This window comes from Equus caballus, chromosome 26 (assembly GCF_041296265.1).
Source record: "Equus caballus isolate H_3958 breed thoroughbred chromosome 26, TB-T2T, whole genome shotgun sequence".
Classification (NCBI taxonomy): Eukaryota; Metazoa; Chordata; class Mammalia; order Perissodactyla; family Equidae; genus Equus; species Equus caballus.
Genome location: NC_091709.1, coordinates 38481264 through 38494370, shown reverse-complemented (window position 1 = coordinate 38494370; position 13107 = coordinate 38481264). Strand labels below are relative to the sequence as shown.

Genomic DNA, 13107 nt, shown 5'->3' with positions numbered 1-13107 from the left:
TTGAGAAATTGGGCCCCTCCAAAGTTCACCACTAAAATGGGAATTTATAAGACTAACAGGAAGATCTATTGGTTATTCTATTGGTCACTTTTGCCCTTTGTTCCCTACAGAAAAGGTATCTCTGTCAGACTCAGACAGAGTGACTTGCAGTGTTATGATTCTTATTCAAATTTCATAATTAAAAATGCTCATTTGTGCCCTGGCACAATGCGGAGGTAAAGTCTTTGCTCCCTTGTAGGTGAAGTATACCAAGCAATTATCCTCCATAATATGAAGAGTTCAGTAACTGCAATGCCAGAATTCTAAGAGCCTTAGGGTAGATCACTAGTTTTCTACAGCTAATGACTACAGAATAAACACAGTGCGTTTATCTAGGATAGCGGTTTCTATACTATAAGGACAGTCATAATTTTCTTAAAACTAGATATGAGTGTGTTCTAAAAGGACCCTCTTTAAGCCCTCTGCACTTTGTTAATGTGGAGCCAGGAAGAAACTCATTGCTTTCTGAGCCTGCTTTGAAAACAGCAATTAGCACTCTGCCTGTTTTAATAAGAAAACAACTATAAGGTAATTCTCTTAATTCACTTAAAAAAAATTCTTATATCTATCCAAGAAGGGAAAGTCCCCTCCCTACTCCAGTATTCAAATTATTTCCTTGAAAGGTGATGATTAAAGATCAGAGAAATTGGTTTTTTTACCCACAGAGGGTCTTAACCCTCATGCCTATAAATGGGTCTATATTACAAACCATGAAGCCCAGAGATAACCAAAAGTGAGCAAAACCATCCTGTGGTTTAGGCTGGATGAACTCACCAAAACAGTGGCCTCTCCAAAATAATGTTGGATTTGTAAAACAAAGACCTGGGTTCCGTAGGCACCCAAAAAACCCCATCCAAAGGAAGAACTGAGCATCAGCTTTCTATCTTTTTCTCCGAGGCAGGTCGGTCCCGCTTCCCTGCCTAATCTCTGTTGCCTGTTTTTGCACAGTCATTAGGAGCTTTTAATAGAAATCGTTTTGTCTGTATGTCGTGGAAAACACCAGTTTAAACAGGATGTTGGAGATCACAACGAGTGACCCAGAACACGGGCCAGGGCGGACATGAAAGCACACGCATTTCATTCACAAAGGTTTTCTGGGACCGGCTGACCGGCTCTTTCTCAGCCTAAACAGAGTCACGCACAGGCTGGCCCCGATGCTCCCACGCTGCTTCCAGAGTGGAGGCGATGGCTTTGAAAGCTCTGCAGAGCTACAGCCTCCGTGGATGGCAGCCATGAGCAGGACTGGGAGTAATTAGCAGTTGAAGAGCATGTTCCTTTGCGAAGCGAGCTTTCCTGCCAGCTACGACCCTTGAGGAGCATGAGGGAAGGAGCACAGGCTGTCCCACGCCTACTTGTTTTCTTTCCCTTCAGCAGGACAGTTTCAACTGACTTTGATTACCCTGGCGCCAAATAAATGAAAACATTTCATAGACATATAATCATCCATCACTGTGAAGAAAGGAAAAATGTTTCATGTTCAGTATGTTTATAAATATGCTTAATGAAAAAAGGATAGTGCTGTCTTTCCTTCACTACATCGCTGCTGCTGTTGGCCAGATAGGCTTGCTCTCGGATCAGCCCTGGAGCCCACGCCACCCTGCGCTCAAACATTTCAGCCCAACAGCAGGATGGCGCTCAAAGTCAGTCAAGAGGAAGGATCTGATTCTCCAAGGCCACCTTCAATCTCTAGTCCTTCTCCCAAGACAGGAAGGGGACGTGGAGCAGGAAAAGGTAAGTGGCTTGCATGTTAGGAAGGGCAAAACCAGAGATTTCTCATCTGGCTTAAGGCAGCCCAAGGGCACCAGCGCCATTTCGGAGGAATTAATTTTATGTGCAGAATTAGTGTAGCCCATGCCTTGGGTTTGGTTTTAAACGAATGGCTGGTTGGTTGAACTTCATGCAGGGTGTGTTATGTCAATGCCAAGAAGAAGGGGGGAAAAAATCTATGTTGTTGGTTTGCATGTCCCATTGGTGTACATACCATGTGTAACGCCATTTAGGGTAATTTGGGGTTTAAGATTTATACATACGGTGATAAATCTTTTGGAGAATGAAATCTGAAGCCACAAATTTTCTCTAAACTCATGCTGGCTAGGTCTTTCAATTTAGGAACCCACGTCTTCTCAGGCACCAAAAATGGCCATGGACCATCTTAGAGACCTCAGTTGTTAAGAGTTCTGGAAGTGTGGGACAACAATGCGGGCTGCCCTTTACACATATTAAATCAGTTCGGGTTCTTTTTTCCCTAAATGTCATTTCTCACAATGTATTAAATATTTGCATTCACATTTGACTCATAAACAAAGCCAGACCACTGGGGTATGTAAGAGACTCCTTACAAGTCATTTATGCAAAACACATCTCCATTTTAATCACCAGGAGTGCCACAAGAGGGGGGAAATCCATCCATTCAAACCCTCCAAAGTACCCTGTTACCAGTATCCTCATCAGAGACTCTTTCTCACTTCAACAAGGGCCACAGAATCATCCCTGGCAGCAGTAAAGAGGAAAGGCCCTTTACACTGTGACCTGACAACATCCGGGACAGGAAATGTTGTGACTTCATTTATTCTAGCAGCTTGTTAATCCTCCAAGCAGAAGCAAACGCAGGGGTCGGAAGTTTTGTGTACCACCCACTTTTGGTGTGGGAGCCACCCGGGGCGGGAACAAATGTCAGCTCTTCCTGAAGGTGAAGATTACAGCGGTGTGTTTAAAACCTCTGCATTTCGAGCGGGCTCCTGTGGTACCTTGTACACGAGGTAGGACCTTCTCTGATTCTCAGGATGCATCAGATCCAGTCTTGGAGTAAATGCAGAAAAATGTTTATCAGGATTTACAGATTCTCTGTGTGTGCTATTTAGAATCTGTCAATGACTGGACTGGCAGGAGGACTTTCCAATCTTGACTGGAATAATAGCACTACAGGTTCACATACGCACTGAAATTTATAATTTGCAAAGCAATTCAGTGTGCATTACCCCATTGGATTCTCACAACAACCTTGAGAAGATGCAAAAATGTGATTAAGAACATGACATGACTAGTTTGCGATGAAGTATCTGTGGAAAGGGCAGGGACCCCGAACCAGCTGCTCTGCCCTTTCTCCTCTTCCCACTTCATGACATCACTTCTGATTCATCTTTATTTATTCTAGTTGTGGCAGAGTGGTTTCAAAAATGGCCCCAATTCTTCAACCACTCCTTGTATACTCATCCTGTATAATGTGAATTTGTAGCTTTTCCCATCAAGAGATGCAGTCCATTTCTCCACCCCTTGAATAGGGGCTGGGCTTGTGACTTGCTTTGGCCAATGGAATGCAGTAGAAGTGACAACGTGCCAGGTCCAAGCTTAGACTTCAAGAGACTGTATGCATTTCTGCTCGTTCTCTCTGTCACCTTGTAAGAACCTGGCTGGGCTGGCATCCTGGAGGATGAGAGACCACATGGGAGAGAGCCTGGCTGTCCCAGCTCAAGCTATCCTAGACTAGCCAACACCTAACATATGAGAAATCTCAGCCAAGGTCAGCAGTTTCCCACCCAACCTGCAACTGACAGAAGATGCCCGAGTGAGCCCAGCCGAGGCCAGAAGAATTGCCCAGCTGACTCGTAGATCCAAGAATAGTAATAAATGCTCATTGGTAAATGTACTCAGGACTTCTGGATGTTTTCAATTCAGCATGATTATGGCAATAGATAGCTGATGTACTAGTCCACAAAAAAGGATGGATCCCTACCACTTTCTCAGTTCTAAATGTACCAAAGCAATGAGTGAGCTATGCCCTTTGCACTCCAAATTGTGCAGTCTGTCAGGAAAGATAAGGTGTGGGCTCTGATAGCTATAATCCTGGGTGGTACACAATATTCATTGCATGAGTGGTTAAAAAGTACCCAGGGCATTCGGAGGAAGGAAAAATGTAATGATAATTTTGAATTACTTCACAAACAATCTGGGTAACTGCCAAATCACTTCCACCTCTCTCCTTGAATAAGACCTAAAATAACCTAAATGCTTCCTACGTTTTATAAAGACCTGGACAAACGCAGGCCTAGGCATGGTCAACTTATATTATCCCTTGAAAATGCTATTTAAATCTCCAAAGGGAACATATGACCCCTTTGTAGTATAATTGAACACCTTATAAATAATGCATATTGTGGAGACAAGAAAGACAATAAAATTTGGGTACTACCTCCTACAGACTCTCTGAACTTTAGTGAAAATATTTTCACTAACCTCAAGCAAATGACGCCAGTGCCGCTCTACAAAGCATGTGAAATTTGAATTCCTGTTGAAACAAATCTCCTCTTTCCTATTTTAGCTGATTCTTGGGCTAAGAATAAAAACGAAGAGCAGAAGTAAAGAGGTGGGATATTCTGGGCACTATTATTTTGTGATGACTTGTTCAGAATGTGGAGCCGGCATGCAGAGGTTTGAAGACCTGCTCCCCGACTTTCTATCTGTGTGGCCTTGGAAATTAGTCTCCTTATGCCTCCATTTCCTCATCTGTAAAATGGGGATAAATATGGGTTTGTGAGAATTAAATAAGTGTAAGGCACTTAGCGGTGGTGGGGGTCAACCAATGACAGTTACTAGTATAATTAGTAAACTTTTAATGAATTCCACTGTTGATGAAGTTGACATCAAGTGTTTTCCTATCATTTCTTCATCAGTTTTTATTTTCCTTTTTAAAAAGGAAGTATTTTTAAGTTATTCAAAATCATGAATTTGAAAATTAAAACAAATAGGATCCTTCTTTTCTTTTTCTGTTTGTATAAAGAAACATCTTCCCAAGTGAAAATCCAGTCACCAAAGCGGGAAGAAATATACCTTGTTGTTATTATTATTTTAAATCCTTTTTAGTCTAACTCCTTACTTTGGCTGAGATGCAAAACTCCATTTGTCCATTCTCTGTGAAATATTGGGTTTATTTGTTTTAGAGTGTAGATCTGTTACAAGATCTTAGGACTCACTAAAAATGGGGTCATTTGGCAATTAATAAGATATGTGGTGTACCCAGGAACCTGGAAAAAGTGATAGTGTGCTAAGTTTAAGGAATTTTACTCCCCTATTCCTGAGCCCCAGAGTATATAAAATCTCCAGTGCAAGTGGATGACAAGGAAAAAAAAGTAGGAGACTGAATCCACTATCTAGAAAGTTCTGGCCAGACAGTAGCGTAAATCACAAATACGTTTGCAATGTTTATCACCTAGACATTTTTGGAAAGAAAACAGCAGAAGAAAGCAATATCTTCCTTTCCAACAAAGTAATGGGATATCAAAAGCTGGAGAGATTTTGGTTACTCTAAATATCTGCCCGAAAGAGAGAAAGGATTGAGGTGTAGATAGCCAATGAGAGGTAACTAACAGCACTAAGGAGAATGAGGGGACATTTGGTGAGAGATGAATTTAAGGAAATCATGTGTTTAGCCTTGAAAGCTAAGGAGCTAAGGAGCTAAGGGATGTGATTTAAGTTTAACCCTTAGAAATTAGCGTAACCAATAAGTCAATACCAACTCATGAAATACTAGAACTAGTTAAAGGCGGGTTGTCAAAGTAGAACACAATGTTACTTTGCATAACAGATAGGTAGTGTCTACAACTCTACATGTCCTGAAACAGATTTGTCCACTCTTTTGATAAGCACCCCAAGGATAGGACCCTGTCCTATGCGTATCTAAACTTGCTTGCCCCAGCACCCAGCCCAGAAAGCATCACACACTAGGTGTATCAAAAGGTCTGTTGAGTGAATAATAAGTAAAAGAATGGCGAACTTAAATAAACGCATGGGTGGTGGATCCATTATATTTAGTAAGGAAAAATGGGTTGTTTTGGATGCAACCCTTACTTTTTCATGTATGAAAAATAAAGCCTTTCTATAATAATCTAATTAATCTAATCTAACTAACAAAAAAGCGATAGCTGACATCAGGAAAAGAGAGAAAACAATGAGTTAGGTCAATGTTGGTTGGAGCCAATGTATCAGTCAGGATGGGCGAGATTATGGCCACAAAGTATCCAAATCTCAGTGGTTTACAACCACAGAGATTGATTTCTTCCCCACGTTGCCTGCTGGCTACATGTTGGCTGTGTCTGCTCCTTATCTGGTGAATAAGCGGCCCCTAGCCAACACACTGCCAGTCTCATGGCGGAAAAAGAAGTGAAGGCACAGGGCATGTGAGGCACAGGGGAGCACAGAGAATATTCTGGACAATAATTCAGTCCAATTACTCAATAAGAGAATTCTGATTTCTCGTTCAGAAATTATAAACATGCTTTCTACATGTTCTAATAGATGGCTTATATCATCGCTGCTGTTTTAATAATTTTTAAAGAATTGCTTAAAAGAAGAAGTGCTTTTAATGTTTGGGGACCCAAGTAGAATGTGGCAAGTAAAAACAATTTCTTAAGTCATTTACTCTCAGTGGGAGGGAGCATGAATATAAAATCACATGTGCCCAATCTTCCCATAATAGATTTGAGAAGTAATCTTTTTTCCCTTTCTTCATCATTTATGCAAAAGGTCCCACAGATAGCACATTAATTAGTGTTAAATAGCAAGACAACATCACCACCAAATGAGAACTAATGTCTGTTTAGTATGTGCCAAGAAGTTTTCTAAGTACATCATAGGCATTAACCAATTTAATCCTCCCTACAACCCTATGAAGTAATAAATATTATGATTATTGCCACCTCGCACCAACCCTATGAAGGAAGTAATGGTATTTTGGGGGTGAAAAAACCAAGGCACAGACAAGTTTGATTGCTTGCTCAAGGACGTGTAGCTAGCAAGTGGCTGAGCTGGGATTCAAACTCAGGTAGTATGGCTCCAACGTTCACATTCATAACCTTTATTCTAGACTGCCTTGCCCCAGAACTTAAATGGGACAAGTGTGTTTTGTCTATTTTGTTCGCTAAAATGATGCCTGATACATAGAAGTGCTCAGCAAACATGTATCGAATGATGAAAAGCTCCGCCCCCAAAGGCTGAAATGGTGGTGTTGGCTTCAAACGCCTCTCCCTACCCCCACCCCTCAGTCTCCACATTCAAATGAACCTTTGGGATTTTTCTGCCAAAGCCATACCTGGGGAAAAAAAGAGAGATCCAATTTTCCTTCGTACAATTTCGCAATTAAATGTTTCATGGATGACAAACGAACTAGTTATGTCCTTCCTCTTTCCCTTTATTAGTTTTCCCAGCACCGTCCGTGCGTGACCTGTACCAGCTGTTTACTCAAAATAAATCAGGAGAGAAACTTCCTAAGTTCCCCATCTTTGGCAGCACGGAGATCAGCTGGCCCAGGACAGAAGTGGGAGGGAGTCTGAGACTCAGATCTGGAGCCAGCCCCTGCCAGGGGCCCCCAGCACCATGGGGAAAGTCAGGAGCCGGCAGCAGCCCATCCTCGGGTGTTTTGTTGTTTGAGTGCTTGCCGCCTGCCCATGGTGGTTGGTAATTGCTGGGTTCATTGTGTGCCTTTGGTCTCTCAGGTGTATTTCCTAAACCCACACACACAAAAAAAAACAATGATAAGGGCAAGCGCATGGAGGTGTTTATGTTTTCAACTCTAGCCAATTGCTTGAGACCTAAAACAAAAGTTCGTGCAGATGGAAGGGTGCAAGATTATGACGCTCACTACAATGGAAACCCAAACCTCTCCTTGCAGAACGTGCGCGGCTCCCAGCTGTCGTCCACTTGCATTTAGTGTAGCTGCCACCTAGCAATTAACACGCCCGGGTTCTCCTTTGGAAAAGGAGCAGAGAAGAATAATACCACAGCAAGTCCTCCTGGACAAGAAAGCAGGTGAGTTCAGCATGGAAAAAACAAGGTAAATGATCCCTTTTGCCATTGTTTCTTACTGTTGGACAAACCACTAGCAAGGTGAGCCTCTAGGGCCTTGAAAGGGCTACAAAAACAGAAGAAAAACCCCAACACCCACCCGGAGTGATTGAAATCCGGTGGCGTACTCTATTATCTTCTAAATTTATCCCAGAGCTGCCTCTGTCTTAGGTGATATGTGTACACATGCATATCCCACATCTTGGCCGTCAACAAGGACTGCCGGATAAAGTACAGAACACTCAGTTAAATTTGAATTTCAGTTAAACAGTGAATAATTCTTTACCATAAGTATCTTCCATGCAATATTTGGGACACACTAAAAACTTATACATTTTTACTCTAAAATTCAAAGTTAACGGTGCATCCTTTTTAGTTTTGTTTTGCTAAAGGTGGCACCCCTGCCCTCACTGCATCACAGAAGCATGTCCTTTGCAGAGAGAAACTTGAACTTGAGAGTAAGCGATGGACCAAAAATATGTTCCTCCCTTAAGGCAAGGTCTTGCAGCACAGTGGAATCACCTAAGCATTCCAAATGTTTTCAGTCCACCCTAAAAAGAGAATGAGTTCAAGGGCATTTATTCAGTGAGCGAGTGATATGAATAATGATGAAAATCGTGGCGTTAAAAGATATGTATTTTAGTAGAAGAAGGGTTCTGAAGGTAAAAGAACTCATCCCTACTTCTCACCACCTTAATAACCAGGTCCTAGGTAGTGCAGGGACAGCACTGTCCCAGAAACATCATAGCACAGGGACATAATTGTCAACAAGATGTCATACCTCCATTTCTTATTGTCAATTTCCATTGGCATCCCTGAAAAGGGTGCACTGGGAGACACGCCATTCCAAGGAGGATAAAACAATTTAATCAGCATGTTTCCATGGTTCCATCTGATTGACCTAGGAGCTAGAAGCCTAGAAGGCTGTTGGTGAACACTTGAGTAGATCCGAGGAAAAAGATACTGTGTAGGGTTAAACACGAGTGGCAGTGTATTTATAATTCAGGCATCAAACATGGTAATCTCTGCAGATTAAGATGTTGCAGAAAAAAGGATTAATCATTTGACTTATCATTAAGCCAGTTATCCCCTCTACTCTGCCTTCTGTGTGGTCGACTAACTATGGGGACTAGGGACACTGAAAGATAATGTGCTTGGGCTTGCCGGAATATTGGTGCCAAGTACAGCCAAAGGTGAAATCAGTATTCTGGATTCAAGTGTGTGTGTGTTTGTGTGAGTATCTGAGTGTGTGGGTCTAGATAGTTTTCAATGCAAAATTTAACACAAGCTAATTTATATTCTAGAAGAAAAGAGTCTTGTGAAGTTTCATTTTTCTCAACTTAAGATACAACTCTAGATTCTTCTAGAAGCAAGAAAAGGTATAGACTACCATGTAAGGTACAGCCAAAGTTAGAAACTTTCTGAAGAACCATTTTTCTGGGCAGTCTTCTGATTGCTTCCAATTACCATAAAAATAATATAGATTTAGTAAATGTGTATCAGGTAATAAATATTATATTAACTGTGTCACACACTGAATTAAAGAAACCATCCCAAGAGTCTCAAGCCATAAGGCAAACTACGCTGACCCAATTCCCTAAAGGCAAAAGTCAGATCTTAGCTGTATCTATTTTAAACTGGCCAACCCAGCATTGCAAAGGGGAACAAACAATAGTAAATAAACGTCACTGCTACTCACCCGAGAGGTGTGGGGACCAATGTACAAGAGTTTCATTGCAGATGTAACTAGTTATTTTGGACACAAAGAATTCATTGGATCTAATCTAAAAGCCACTTGATTTTTTTATTGTGGTAAAATATACGTAATATTTATCATTTTAGCCATTTGTAAGTGTACAATTCAGTGGCATTAATAATCACATTCATAATGTTGTGCAACAATCACCACTATCCATCTCCAGAATATTTTATCTTCCTAAACTGAAACTCTTCCCTTAAACAATGACTCCCCATTCCTCCCTCCCCCTGCTCCCTGATAACCTTTATTCTACTTTCTGTCTGTGTTTGCCTATTCTCCGTACCTCATGTAAGTAGAATCATACAATATATCCATCTGTGTCTGGCATAATGTTTTCAAGATCCATCCGGGTTGTAACAGATATCAAAATTCCATTCCTTTTTATGGCAGAATAGTATTCCATTGTATGGACGCACCACATTTTGTTTATCCATTTATTCATTGATGGACGTTTTGGGTTGTTTCTACCATTTGAAAAGCCACTTGAGTTTTGTCTTCTGTCTTTTTAAGCCAATTTAGTGTGAGTGATCCTTTCCCTGCCCCTCGCTTAGATAAGAAAAGTTGTACAGTCACTGTAAGTCATAAACCAAGTCCCAAATAATCAAAACTGCAAACTTTATTCAACACCCATGGCCACAGTTGGAGCCTGTTGGGCTGAGGGATTCGATGGGTTAATGGAGTGGGGTCCAGCTCCTTTCTTCCTACAGCGTTTCTCCACCCACCCCCAGCCCTTGCTAAGCAAGGTCCTCACACCACCATGCTGCAAAAGTGAAGGGGGGGGGGGGGGTTATTAGGAGGTACTTACATGTAAGCTGCTGTTGTAAGAGGCTTGGCTCTTTCTGGGCCTCATATATGTTTGACATGGTTTCTCTCTTGTGCATTCTCATGAGTTGTACATTGGGCCCTCCCATTAGGCTCGTTCTGGTGAAACTCCCCACATCGGGGCTATGCCCCTTTCTAGGCTCTTAGTTCTTAATCTCATCTCAACTTCTGCTTGCAAAGGTCCATACCACAACCTCTTCTAGCTGAAATATCCTTGTTTGGGCAGTCCATCCTTATGGGCAGAATCCCTTTTAAAGCAATGGCAAGCCAACATCCTACTTGGGGATTCCACGGCTGAGGCACGTTGGAGGGGGTTGCTGTAGATTCCTAATGTAGCCCCTGTTCTACCTTACAAGAGGCCACTTGCACTCCCAGGGGTGACTCAGGCCCCAGACTGAGTGACACATGTCTCTGCATGGTCTGATTCAAGCCCCTCTCACTAGATTTGACTTGAGTGACAGACTCTTCCCTACCCCTTGGCCACTTGGGTTGGGGAGAGGAGTGGAGCAGCCACATCTGAAATTCTTTCTCCTGAGACCCTCCTCTTCAATGCCCACTCTTGACCCTTTATATCTTGACTGAGGATCACTTATCCAAGTGGTTCTTGAACACCTTTTCGGAAGTTCCCGCGTGGTATTGGTCTCACCCCTCAGTCTGATATGGAACATCCATTATATCTTGGGAGCACAGGTGACCACCATAGTACCCCACTAGGATTCAACACCTATGGCTGCTGTGGAGGGTGGCTGTCCATCTCTTTGAAGTCACTTCCTTTTGCCTCAAGTCAGCCCATCTCAAAGTTACCCTCAAAATCTAGCTGTTTTGTGGAATGCAGCAACAAAGAGTACTCAAATCTTTCTTTCTTTAGATGTAACTTCTCCTCATTCTCTCCCAGTAGATGTTCTATAAACATTTTTCTAATTGAACTGAAACAGAAAAAGCCACATAATCAACTTAGATATATTTGGTCAAACATATACATGTAATAATTAAGTTCACATTAACTTTCTATTCAAGCAAAGGAGGAGCTGCTTGTCTGCATACCAGCAAAGTTGGATGCCACTCTTCTGTTTAGTCTGAGGAGGCGTCATGAAGGAACAGATCTCAAGTGGCTCTTTCTCGTCAAATCCGTTGACCTTTCCATAGTCTTTGTTTTTCTTGTTTCTCTTTTCAGCATCTATCTCCATTTCTCTTCCATTCCTAAAATTTCTTCCTCCCTTGGCTTGCACAATCTTCCTCTATCTTTATCCAACATCTCTTGCCACTCTTCCTCTGGCTCCTGGCTCCTCTCACTTCCCTCTTATATGCATTCTCTATCTTCAGCTTTCTATTTTCTTTCACTGTGAAAATGAACTGATTCTGCCTTATCGCCTCAGGCTGCAGCTCAGCGCTGGTGCTTTCTGCATCTCCACTTCTCCCACAACAAAAACTATTTCCACAATAACACAATGTTACAAACCACTCCAAAACTCTATGGCTTAAAACAACTACCGTTTTTTATTATTCACACTTCATGGGAAGGCTGGGTAGTTCTGTTGGTTGTGGATGAGTTTGGCTGGTTGGTTCTTCTAGGTTAGGTTGGAGCTCACCTGAGTGTCTGATGGTCAGCTGGCTATTGGCTAATCTAGAACAGCCTCAGCTGGGATGATTGGTTCTCTTCCATGTGTCTCGCCTTCCAGTACACCAGCCCAGGCACATTCACACATGCGAGCACTTTTCCAAGCCTCTGCTTCAAGTCTGTTACTTTCCCATTAGTTGAAGCAAATCATAAGGCTGAGCTCAGGGTCAGAGTGGGAAGGGACCACAATTAACAAGGCAAAGGGTGTGACTACAAGGAGGTGCTAAGAACTGAGGCTGTTAGTGCAGTCAACCTGTCACAATGCCATTGCCCCCACTGACACTGCCCATATCCTTACTCAAGGTGCTTGTTATCTCAAAGCTGAAGCATTGCAGCCTCTGATTCCCCAGCCACTTATCCTAATAAAGCATCATCCATCCACCCATCCATCCATTAATTAATTCCTTCAAAATATTTCTACATACCAAGCACAGTGATAGATGCTGGAAATACAATAATAACCACAACATAGGCAAGACTCCTGCTCTCCAGAGTCAACGGATTAACTAAATAATCATAGGTGCCACTGCCAGATCAATTTTCCAAAAGCTCCAATTTCATCCCACCACTTTTCTGGTCCAAAGATTTTGATGGCTCCCCACTGTGTACAAAATAAAAGCAAATGCCTCATCCTGACCCTTGGGTCCTCCTTTCCTAGGCCCAAGCTTTCTCTTTCTAAGTGAGTCCTTCTCTCATCACCTTCATCAACTCCTCTTTTCCCACCAGGCTGAGCTTCTCATTAGCTCCCAAGGTGGCTGAGTTTATTTCTGATCTGCCTTTGGCCTCAGGACTCTCCCCCATCGTTACTGCTTTCCCTGCCCTTTTATAGATCCAAAATGTACACAACTAGTGCCAGCAAAATGAAACATATATCTGTAAAGATCCAGCTTAAGACTCCACTATTCCGTGGCTACAGGCTTTTCAGCCACACAGTTTGTTCCAGACTCAGACACCTCCCTCTGCCCAGCTCACAGTCTCTGTTCCGTTTTGTGAGCCAGACCCAGAGACAGGACTAGGATGAAACAAGTGAGGC

At 42.3% G+C, this 13107-nt stretch overlaps 1 protein-coding gene across 2 annotated transcripts in view; it reads left to right on the top strand.

The window, feature by feature from the left end:
- Window positions 1-1621: 1621 nt before the first annotated feature.
- The window catches only part of RUNX1 (RUNX family transcription factor 1), a 263885-nt gene continuing 252399 nt past the window's right edge, over window positions 1622-13107 (top strand). The window contains exons 1-2 of one of the 2 annotated variants that reach the window (XM_070252582.1): window positions 1622-1770; window positions 7703-7839. The gene's annotated coding sequence lies outside the window, so the exon portion shown is untranslated. Of the gene's footprint in view, window positions 1771-7702; window positions 7840-13107 lie in introns of those variants that run through there. The other variant, XM_070252579.1, reaches the window with a different exon arrangement.